Below are 12,101 nucleotides of genomic sequence, written 5' to 3'. Positions count from 1 at the left end.
ATCTTTAATGTTACATGCATTAAGTTGTCATTTTTTTCAGAAGGAGAGGAACGTGAGAGGATGTTCGATGAAGCTTTTCTAATCAAGAAAAAGGCATATGAATGTTTAGGGAATGGAACATTAGACGAATACATTGCAAACTGCACTGTGCTCGATAAGATCAGGGAACAGACAAAATATATACTTTGTTTACTATAGTTGAGTAATACTGTAAAAGTCAGATTATATATATACATATATGTATATATATATATATATATATATATATATATATATATATATATATATATATATATATATATATATATATATATATATATATATTATCCCTGGGGATAGGGGATTAAGAATACTTCCCACGTATTCCCTGCGTGTCGTAGAAGGCGACTAAAAGGGGAGGGAGCGGGGGGCTGGAAACCCCCCCTCTCGTTTTTTTTTAATTTTCCAAAAGAAGGAACAGAGGGGGCCAGGTGAGGATATTCCAAAAAAGGCCCAGTCCTCTGTTCTTAACGCTACCTCGCTAACGCGGGAAATGGCGAATAGTTTAAAAAAAAGAAAAAAAAAAAAAAATATATATATATATATATATATATATATATATATATATATATATTATATACATATCATACTTAGTAGGATGTCTCCCGCGTTAGCAAGGTAGCGCAGGGACACACGAAAGAACGACCCAACCCACCCCCAAACACATTCATGTACATAAACGCCTACACACGCACATATAGGTACCTATACATTTTAACGTATACATGCATATATATACACAGACATATACATATATACACATGTACACACCCACACTTGCTGCCTTCACCCATTCCTGTCGCCACCCCGCTACACATGAAATCGCACCCCCCTTCCCCCCACGCGCGCGCGAGGTAGCGCTAGGAAAAGACAGCAAAGGCCACATTCGTTCACACTCAGTTTCTAGCTGTCATGTGTAATGCACCGAAACCACAGCTCCCTTTCCACATCCAGGCCCCACAAAACTTTCCATGGTTTACCCCAAACGCTTCACATCCCTTGGTTCAATCCATTGACAGCACCTCGACCCCGGTATACCACATCGTTCCAATTCACTCTATCCCTAGCACGCCTTTCACTCTCCTGTATGTTCACGCCCCGATCGCTCAAAATCTTTTTCACTCCATCCTTCCATCTCCAATTTGGTCTCCCGCTTCTCCTTCTTCCTTCCACCTCTGACACATATGTCCTCTTTGGCAATCTTTCCTCATTCATTCTCTCCATATGTCCAAACCATTTCAACACACCCTCTTCTGCCCTCTCAACCACAGTTTTTTCTTATTTCCTCACATGTCTCCTACCCTTTCATTACTTACTCTCTCAAACCACCTCATACCACATATTGTCCTCAAACATTTCATTTCCAACACATCCCCAAGTTCCTCCGTACATCCTTGTCTATAGCCCATGCCTCGCAACCATATAACATTGCTGGAACTTCTATTCCTTCAAACATACCCAATTTTGCTCTCCGAGATAACGTTCTCTTCTTCCACACTTTCTTCATCGCTCCCAGAACCTTCGTCCCCCCCCCCCCCCCTCCCCTCACCCTGTAACTCACTTCTGCTTCCATGGTTTCATTCGCTGGCAAATCCACTCCCACTAAATCACTTCACTTGCTCCAATTTTTCTCCATTCAATCTTACCTCCCAGTTAACTTGTCCCTCAACCCCAGTGAACATAAAACCTTGCTCTTATTCACATTTACTCTATACTTTCTTTTTTCACACACTTTTCCAAATTCAGTCACCAACTTCTGCAGTTCCTCCCTTGAATCAGCCACTAGAGCTGTATCATCTCTCCAAAACTCTTCCATTTACCTCCCTATCCACCCCATCCATATACAAATTTAACTACCATGGTGACATCACACACCCCTGCCGCAAACAGACGTCCAGTGGGAACCAATCACTCTCCTCTTTCTCTACTTGTACACATGCCTTACATCCTTGGTAAAAACTTTTCACTACTTTTAGCAACTTATCTCCCACACCATATACTCTTAGGATCTTCCACAAAGTATCTCTATTAACCCTTTTATTTGACTTCTTCAGATCCATAAATACCACATACAAGTCCATCTGTTTTTCCAAGTATTTCTCACTCACACACAAACCTCAAGGCAAACACCTGATCAACACATACTCTGCTACTTCAGAATCCACACTGATATTCCCCAATCTGATGCTCTGTATATGCCTTCACCATCTCCATCAATACCCTCCTATGTAATTTCCCAGGAATACTCAACAAACTTATGCCTCTGTAGTTTTGACACTCACCTTATCCACTTTGCCTTTGTACAAAGGCAATATGCATGCATTCCGCCAATCCTCAGGCACTTCACCATAAGCCATACATACAGTGAATATCCTTACTCAGCAATGAAAAACACAGCCAACCCGTTTCCTAATAAATTCTACTACAATAACATCCAAACCCGCCGCCTTGCCGGATTTCATCTTCCGCAAAGCTTCTACTACCTCTTCTCTCTTACCAAACCATTCTTCCTGAACTTCTCACTTCGCACACCACCCCAACCAAAACATTCTATATCTGCTACTCTATCGTCAGACACATTCAACAAACCTTCAAACTACTCACTCCATCCCCTTCTCACTACATCACTACCAGTTATTACTTCCCTGCTGATAGGAAAGAAAGAATACTCTCCACGCATTCCCTGCTTGTCGTAGAAGTGGGAGTGAGTGGGGGGGGCTGGAAACCCTCCTCTCCTTGTATTTCAATTTCTAAAAGGGAAAACAAATATATATATATATATATATATATATATATATATATATATATATATATATATATATATATATATATATATATATTGGAAAGGATCACAATTTTGCGCGTGATCAAGATATTCCTATGAGTCCACGGGGAAAATGAAACACTAAAAGTTCCCAAGTGCACTTTCGTGTAATAATCACATCATCAGGGGATACAAAAGAGAATAATATAACAGTCAGTTGATATACATCGAAGAGACGAAGCTAGGACGCCATTTAGTAAACATGGGATTGTCCAAAACATACAACGAGCGTTCATAAACTTATCAATTTACAAATTTTATCAACAATAAAGTTATCTAATTTGTATAGACCATCACTGATATTGAGATTATTATTCTTTGTGAATTTAATAATAGAAGATTCAATGATATTTCTCTTGGTAATAGAATTAGAGTTAATAACTGAGATGGCGTTACTCTAGTCAAAACAATGACCATAGTTTTTAACATGATTAAACAAGGCATTTGATTCTTGTCCCGTTCTTATACTATATTTATGTTGCTTAAGTCTAACAGGAAGATCCTTACCAGTCTGGCCAACATAAAATTTATCAGTTTCCACAAGGCACTTTATAGATGCAACCAAGAGAATTTTCTGGTGACTTCCTGATTAAGATATTCTTTATAGTATTATTGTTGCTTAAGGCAACATTTACATTAAAGGATGTAAACAACATGGGAAGCAAAGTGAAATTATTATCAAAAGGGAGAACTAAAAGATTCTTGGTGTGAATGGGAGGTTTGGGCTCAACTCTATAAAATGATTTCTTCGCTAACTTAAGGGATTTATCAATGAAAGATCCAGGGTACTTTAACTTAGATCCAATAGAATATATCTTCTTAAACTCACCAGCAATAAACTCTGGACTGCAAATACGTAATGCCCTAAGGAACATAGATTGAAATGATGATAATTTAACTCTGTCATGTTGACATGAGTAATAATGGATATATAAGCATACATTGGTGGGTTTTCTGTATATGCTAAACTTAAACTTGTTTCCATGTCTATGGATCATGCAATCTAGAAATGGTAACATAAAATTATTTTCATTTTCTACAGTAAATTTGATGGAAGGTACTAAATTGTTAAGTAAAGGGAGAAATATTTGTAAATTTTCATTTGTTGGCCAAACACAAAGAACATCATCTACATACCTAAACCAAATTGCATTAGAAGGTAAGATATCCTTTAGTAATTTTGTTTCAAAAAATTCCATATAAAGATTACTTAGTACAGGTGAAAGAGGGTTACCCATTGCCATACCAAATTTTTGAGCATAATAATCTCCATTAAATTGAAATACAGTCTTTTATACACAATTTTATCAGTTCAATGAAATTAGACTTTGAAACAGGTAAATGAATATCATCCAAGACATCAAATAAATATTCTAAAAGGTCATCAACTGGAACTTTAGTGAAAAGTGAGGAAACATCAAAGCTAACTAGTTTGAAATCAAAATTAACATTGATATTGTTTAGCTTGTTGACTAAATCTACATTGTTCATGATATTAGAATTTGATACCTTACCCACTAAAGGGCTTAATAAAGAAACTAACCATTTTGACAATTTATATGTGATGGAGCCTACTGAACTCACTATAGGTCGTGCAGTCCAGAGTTTATTGATGGTGAGTTTGAGAAGATATATGCTATGGGATCTAAGTTAAAGTACCCTAGATCTTTCATTGATAAATCCCTTAAGTTAGCGAAGAAATCATTTTATAGAGTTGAGCCCAAACCTCCCATTCACACCAAGAATCTTTTAGTTCTCCCTTTTGATAATAATTTCACTTTGCTTCCCATGTTGCTTAAATCCTTTAATGTAAATGTTGCCTTTAGCAACAATGATACTATAAAGAATATCTTAATCAGGAATTCACCAGAAAATTTTCTTGGTTGCATCTATAAAGTGCCTTGTGGAAACTGTGATAAATTTTATGTTGGTCAGAGTCAATTGGGAGGTAAGTTTGAATGGAGAAAAACTGGAGGAAGTAAAGTGTTTTAGATACCTGGGAGTGGATCTGGCAGCGGATGGAACCATGGAAGCGGAAGTGAATCATAGGGTGGGGGAGTGGGCGAAAATTCTGGGAGCCTTGAAGAATGTTTGGAAGTCGAGAACATTATCTCCGAAAGCAAAAATGTGTATGTTTGAAGAAGTAGTGGTTCCAACAATGTTGTATGGCTGCGAGGCTCGGGCTATGGATAGAGTTGTGCGCAGGAGGGTGGATGTGCTGGAAATGAGATGTTTGAGGACAATATGTGGTGTGAAGTGGTTTGATCGAGTAAGTAATGTAAGGGTAAGAGAGATGTGTGGAAATAAAAAGAGTGTGGTTGAGAGAGCTGAAGAGGGTGTTTTGAAATGGTTTGGTCACATGGAGAGAATGAGTGTGGAAAGATTGACCAAGAGGATATATGTGTTAGAGGTGGAGGGAACGAGGAGAAGTGGGAGACCAAATTGGAAGTGGAAAGATGAAGTGAAGAAGATTTTGAGTGGTCGGGGCCTGAACATGCAGGAGGGTGAAAGGCGTTCAAGGAATAGAGTGAATTGGAACGATGTGGTATACTGGGGTCGACTTGCTGTCAGTGGATTGAACCAGGGCAAGTGAAGCATCTGGGGTAAGCCATGGAAAGTTCTGTGGGGCCTGGATGTGGAAAGGGAGCTGTCGTTTCGGTGCATTATTACATGACAGCTAGAGACTGAGTGTGAACGAATGGGGCCTTTGTTGTCTTTTCCTTGCGTTACCTCGCACACATGAGGGGGGGAGGGGGTTGTTATTCCATGTGTGGCGAGGTGGCGATGGGAATAAATAAGGGCAGACAGTATGAATTATGTACATGTGTATGTATGTATATGTCTGTGTGTGTATATATATGTGTACATTGAGATGTATAGGTATGTTTTTGTTGACTCACTCCACAATGAACAACACTGGTATTCTCCCAGTCTGGAAGATGATTGCTTTCATCAGTATGTTGTACCGGAGCATTTGATAATGTATGTAGTCTAACATCTGTCCAATGTTCTAGTAATCTCGATAATCCTCTGGAAGATTCCCAAAAATACTTTTTTTTCTGGCATCCATTACATGGGATTGCTGTATACCACACTCAGGTCACTAATCCTCTTACTGGTCATACCTCTGGTGACCTAATTTGTCTTAGCATCTTACGAGCAGACTACCTGACCCCTGCTGGCAGCTTTCCGGGAATCTTTTTTATGACCTCATCTGCTCCAGAGGGAGAGAATGATAACCATTTACATTCTACCCTAACATTTGATCTTACCACTTCATTATCGACCTCTCTTCTCTCCATGATCGGTGTAGCTTTCTTTTCTAGTTTCAAAATCAAACTTCTAGGATACCCGAATCCTGAAAACATCTAGTAATATACTCAAATACATCTTGTATACACTCTGGAGTACAAATTCTTATGATTCCGAGAAAAAAAATCCAATCATCACACCCAATTTTACTCTGTCACTGTGCGCAGAGAGCGGGTGTATGAAATCATTTTCCCTTATTGGTTTTTTTTTTTGTGCATCGAGAAAACTGGCCCGTGATCATCTCTTCTAATCAATATATCTAGGAATGAAATGCACCCATTCTCCTTTGTCTCCACCGTAAACTGAATTTTACTGTGTAAGTGGCTTAACTGTCTGAGTTTGTTTTCTAAATTCATCCCTTTTGGGATTATGACTAAAATATCATCAACATATCTCACCCAGGTTGAGTTCCTTCCCATAATTATCAAGAACCTTTTGTTGTTCCAGTATTTCCATGAATAAACAGGATATTACTGGACTAAAGGGAGATCTCATTGGTAATCCACAATATTGATGTTACTCCAGTTTGTTGTCAACAAATGGACTGAAATTAGCACACAGTGATATCTATTTTAGATATTCTGACTTTGGAAGAGGTAATTCCTCTTCCATCATATTGTCTACCACTTTCTCTACAGCCTCAGTGGCAAAGTCTATAGGCACATTCGTGGACAACGCTGTGGCGTCAAAAATCACTAACAAGGAGTCGAATCAGATTAGTAGATCATATCTTGTTGAGTCAACATCATAATCTCGTCCTTGTTATACCTCCAGACCTTCCCTGTTGTTGACGTCTGGTCTCACGTAGCTGAAAATGCACCAACGTCAAATAACCCATTCTCCAACACATATGATTCTATATTGTTTCAATATTTACTATTGGAAATTCTAATAAGCTCGTGGAAGACCTTGGAGAGGGACATTTAACCTCGAGAGTTCAGCCATCTCTCCACAAGGAGTTGAGGACGTTTAAGGGACAAGATCCAGCAAGGCCTCTCAATACGCTCTGCTCAACGATGGTCAGTGCTTCTGCTCAGTGTCATTTCGTTTATGCAAGGTTACGTGGCTTATATTTCTGAGCTTCTTATATGCAGCCGGGCATAGAATAAGAGTCAAGGGACACCTCTTATTCCTTATTTGACGTTTCTTACGCGTTCAGCTGAGGCTCTATTAAGCCGTTATTCTCTGCCAACCTAAATCAGTGATTCGAATCATATTTATGGAATTCGCTCTTTGTTAATGGGGAAATAGCTAATCGATTTCACATCCATAAGCGACGGGGTCTAAACCGATCAGATTCCATCAGGCTCACGTTACCAGCCGCTAGCATTTTACAGAACCTTGCTGTAAAAACGCGAAAGTAACATGAACACGAATATTGTGCATATGAACGCGCATTTTCCTGGGAGGGTATCACATATTCTTTGAAAGTGCGCGTTCATATGCACTATATTTGACCGATGTAGACCCCGTCGCTCATGGAGGTGAGATGAAAGGTATTCGATTACTAGTAGTTAAATAGCTATTTCCCTGTTTGGGTTGATCATAGCCTAACCTTAAGCGTTCCCATTTACCACGTTAAAGGTCTTTGGCTAGAATCCTGGTTCTTGGAGGGCCTTGTGTGTTCTTACGAAAGTGGGCGTTCATATGCAATATATATATATATATATATATATATATATATATATATATATATATATATATATATATATATATATATATATATATATATATATTTATTATTTTATAAAAAATATATATATATGCAATATATATATATATATATATATATATATATATATATATATATATATATACATATATATATATATATATATATATATGTATATATATATATATATATATATATATATATATATATATATATATATATATATATATATATATATGTGTGTGTGTGTATACATCAGGCGGGTGTACAGTACGCGAAGTGTGTCAATCATTAGCTGTTTGTAGATAATGTTCAGGTGTCAGGGTTGAGTTATACAACCTTTGATATTCCTAAACGATCACATGGGGATCACAACCCTGTGGCCGGTAATGAACGGTCTCGGCAGAGGGTTCGGTACAGCTTCGTTCAGTCAGGCTTGTTCCAGGACTGTGGTTCGCCACTGTACATATGTTTATGTGCAACATCAAGCAAGACAGATTATTAAGCTCATTCCTTCATGTATTCATTTCGTAAGTGGACACAACCATTTTTAAATGTCATTTCGTAAGTGGACACAAACCATTTTTAAATGTCACTTCGTAAGTGGACACAAACCATTTTTAAATGTCACTTCGTAAGTGGACACAAACTATTTTTAAATGTCACTTCGTAAGTGGACACAAACCATTTTTAAATGTCACTTCGTAAGTGGACACAAACCATTTTCAAATGTCATTTCGTAAGTGGACACAAACCATTTTTAAATGTATTTATTCTTTTCATGACATCGACGCGCAGCAGGTCCTTCCGGTGCTGGTTTTAGTGGCGGCTGTGGTGTTTGTGGCACATGCCTCACCCGATGGACATGAAGAAAATTTCCCGGATCGTACCAGTAAGTCACTAACCACACCTAATTTTTCATTTTCCCACAGAGTTGCCGCAGGTAAGACGATCAATAAAACTGTTACTACTGTACTTTGAGGAGGTGACGCAAACATCCTCTGAAATGTATGGAAGTCTTCGATGTGAGCATCGTAAAGTGAATCTTGTGCAATGAACTCGATTTTTTTTTTTTTCATTGACTTCAACCACCTTTATACATACACTCTTGCTAGGGGCATCGCTTGGCATGTGAGCCACATGATATAAAAGTCCCCATGATAACAGTACGAAGCCTCCGTATCATCCATCGAATTCCCAAAGTCGTTACCCAAGTTGTGAGACAATTAGAGATACACAGTCAAGACTCTTCTTCATTTAACCAGAAATTCGATAAGGATAAAGCTACATGTAAGTAGATATAGTTAAGATGGGTAACTGGGTATCTTTCTGCCCAAATTTCAAGCGCTTGATCATTATACTTGAACATATATTTTCCTAAATTAAAACTATAGATAGAGTGATTGGTAAGAGGGGAAATCAGAGATGGTACATTTTAAACCGACGATCTAGTTCACGAGTTGCTGGACTGCGTTCAGTGGAAGCCAAGCTCTCATTCCGTGAAAATTTACTGTGATTTCCATCAGAGGTGAGATGACTCTCTCTCTCTCTCTCTCTCTCTCTCTCTCTCTCTCTCTCTCTCTCTCTCTCTCTCTCTCTCTCTCTCTCTCTGTATATATATATATATATATATATATATATATATATATATATATATATATATATATATATATAGCATATCATTTCCTCCAATTTTTCTCCATTCAAACTTACATCCCAACTAACTTTTCCCACAACACTGCTGAAACTAGTAACCTTGCTCTTATTCACATCTACTCTCAAATTTTTCCTTTCACACACTTTTCCAAACCCAGTCACCAACTGATACTGATGATAACTATTATAATGTAAGGTATGTCGATGTAATAATAAGTATCTAATTCCTACACATGGTACGTTTCCATATTCAAATGCAGTAGCCCTTAGATTTGGACAATGAATGTGATGCAAACTTCTGAATCTGGTATTTAGTACAGTATAAGTATCTGATAAACTGCTTCTCCCAGTATCGTTTTGGCTGCTTTTATCTGTTGCTCTGCAAGTGGTGATTAAGTGTATAGAAATAATTCGTTCCATTGTTGTGTAATTTTGCTTTGACCTTTACATCATTTTAGTGTGTGTCTGAAATTGCATTCTTGCATATATTCTTTCGAGTACGATTGTGATGAGGAATCTTTGCATGCTCTATGTGACGTTGTATAATGAAACGATAGGAAGCTGCATCATCGTATGTAGTTTTTGTCGTAAAGTGCCGCAGGAGTTTCACGGGGTTGACGTAGCTCGGAAGTGTATCTGTCGCTAAATGTAGCATGTTGGGTTGCTGGATGTGTTTGAACCTTCATGAACTGTATGTTTGCTGATGTGTTGAATGTTCTATTGTTGTTGTATGAGATACTGAAATATAGTGTGTGTGTGTGTGTGTGTGTGTGTGTGTGTGTGTGTGTGTGTGTGTGTGTGCTCCTGTTCTCTCCCACGCCACTCCACGCACCTCCATGTTCTCCTGGGGAACTTTGGATTGGTATATGCAAGGGACGTTTATGTGTGTGTAGTGTGTGAAAGTTTCTTCCTCCATTAATGACCTCTTAATATCGGTCAGTTTCTAATACCAAATACCCGTTGCAACTGTCTCTCTCTCTCCCTTAATGCTCACCTCCCACTACATCATGCAGTTCCTGCCAACATTCCTCCTTGTGTATAGCTACTTATTACCACGTCTGCTCAACTAGTATTTTACCACTACCTCTCCCACACCCGCTCCAACATGCATCGTCACCTACTTCACACTCCCATTCTCCACCACTGTCAAACCTCCCACGGACCACCTTCTCACCTCATCACATTTCTCCGTCACCCCTGCGTCACATTTCTCAGCATACTGTCCTCGCATAGTCTCCTTGCTACCTTGTGGGCCTGACTCACCATCCTCGACCTTATTCTGAATATGAGCGACCTCTCGACCATTGCAGATTTGGAAGCTGGACTGCTAGACACCGAAAGAGTTAGGGGCGAGGTCTCCTCCATTAGCGGTGATGGGTCCATGGGCAGTGGCGGTAAGTAACAAGATTCCCCAGCAGTATGCATACTGCTACCTGGTGTCACAGTATGACATATGCCTGTAGGATTCAAGGTCCTGATTCTTGCAAACTCTGATAAGAAAAAAAAGACAACATCTCTATGGCTGTAACTGACTGGAGGCAAAATCGCTCCTTGATCTCGGTTTTCCAGGCCTATAGAACGTTTTATACTTGTCTTCTCCAGTTTGCTGATTCTGTTGTGTAATATAAACTAGGATTTATGATAAGCATTATAAGTTATTATTGATGTAATTACGATACCTCATGATCAGTTCTGGTCAGACCTGGCCTTGTATTCATGAACTTTCTTCTTCTTCGACCCTCAGAGAGAAACAGATCCGAGGTTTGCTTGGATTATCTATGAATGTCTTCATGCCAGTTATTTCTATCTTTCACTCATTTCCTACAGTTGAATATCTGCATTTATCCCTTCTCTAATCTCTAACTGATTACGTTTGATCTATCCATCTATCTGAATCTTTTGCCATCGGCTCATCCATTCATCTACTTTCCCAGTTAACTGTTCATCCACTATCTTGCCATCTACTTTCCATACCAGTCAGTCTGTTTTCCATTCTTTCCACTTATTTCCCGTTATAATCACTGGCATTTCTTAATCCACTGTACCATATCCACAGAATACGAAGATGATATGGATGGACTGGGAGGTTTGCGGACGAACACCCAATCATTGCCCGACGTCGCTGGACGCTCTGTGGCTCAGATACGTAGGTTTCTAGCACCAGCTTTATGAGTCAGATGGTATAGTGTGTTGTTTGTACCAGCTGGTTGATTCAGGTGGTGCCGTATGTTGCTTGCACCAGCTGGTTGAGTCAGGCGTTCCCGTATGTTGTTTGCACCAGCTGGTTGTGTATGTTCTTTGCATCAGCTGGTCGAGTGATATGGCATGGTATGTTGTTGGTCGAGAATGGGTAAGGGGTACTGGTTGAACCACCAGGTCGCAGGCACTAGTCAGTGTTACTCACCATACGTTAGCACGTGTCAGCCCTCGGTAAAAGCAGCTTGGGTTCGAATCCTGGGTGTGGAGAGTTTGCTTGCATGTTACGCAAGTGTTCATCCTCTCCTTAGGGCTGGTCAGTATATGTGTAACTGGCTTAGGCTGGTGTGTATGTATGTGTGTGTGTGAGTGTGCGTGTGTGTGTGTGTGTGTGTGTGTGTG

This window comes from Panulirus ornatus, chromosome 63 (genome assembly GCF_036320965.1).
Source record: "Panulirus ornatus isolate Po-2019 chromosome 63, ASM3632096v1, whole genome shotgun sequence".
NCBI classification, from domain to species: Eukaryota; Metazoa; Arthropoda; class Malacostraca; order Decapoda; family Palinuridae; genus Panulirus; species Panulirus ornatus.
The sequence above is the reverse complement of the archived record's forward strand: the minus strand, read 5'-3'. Positions refer to the sequence as shown.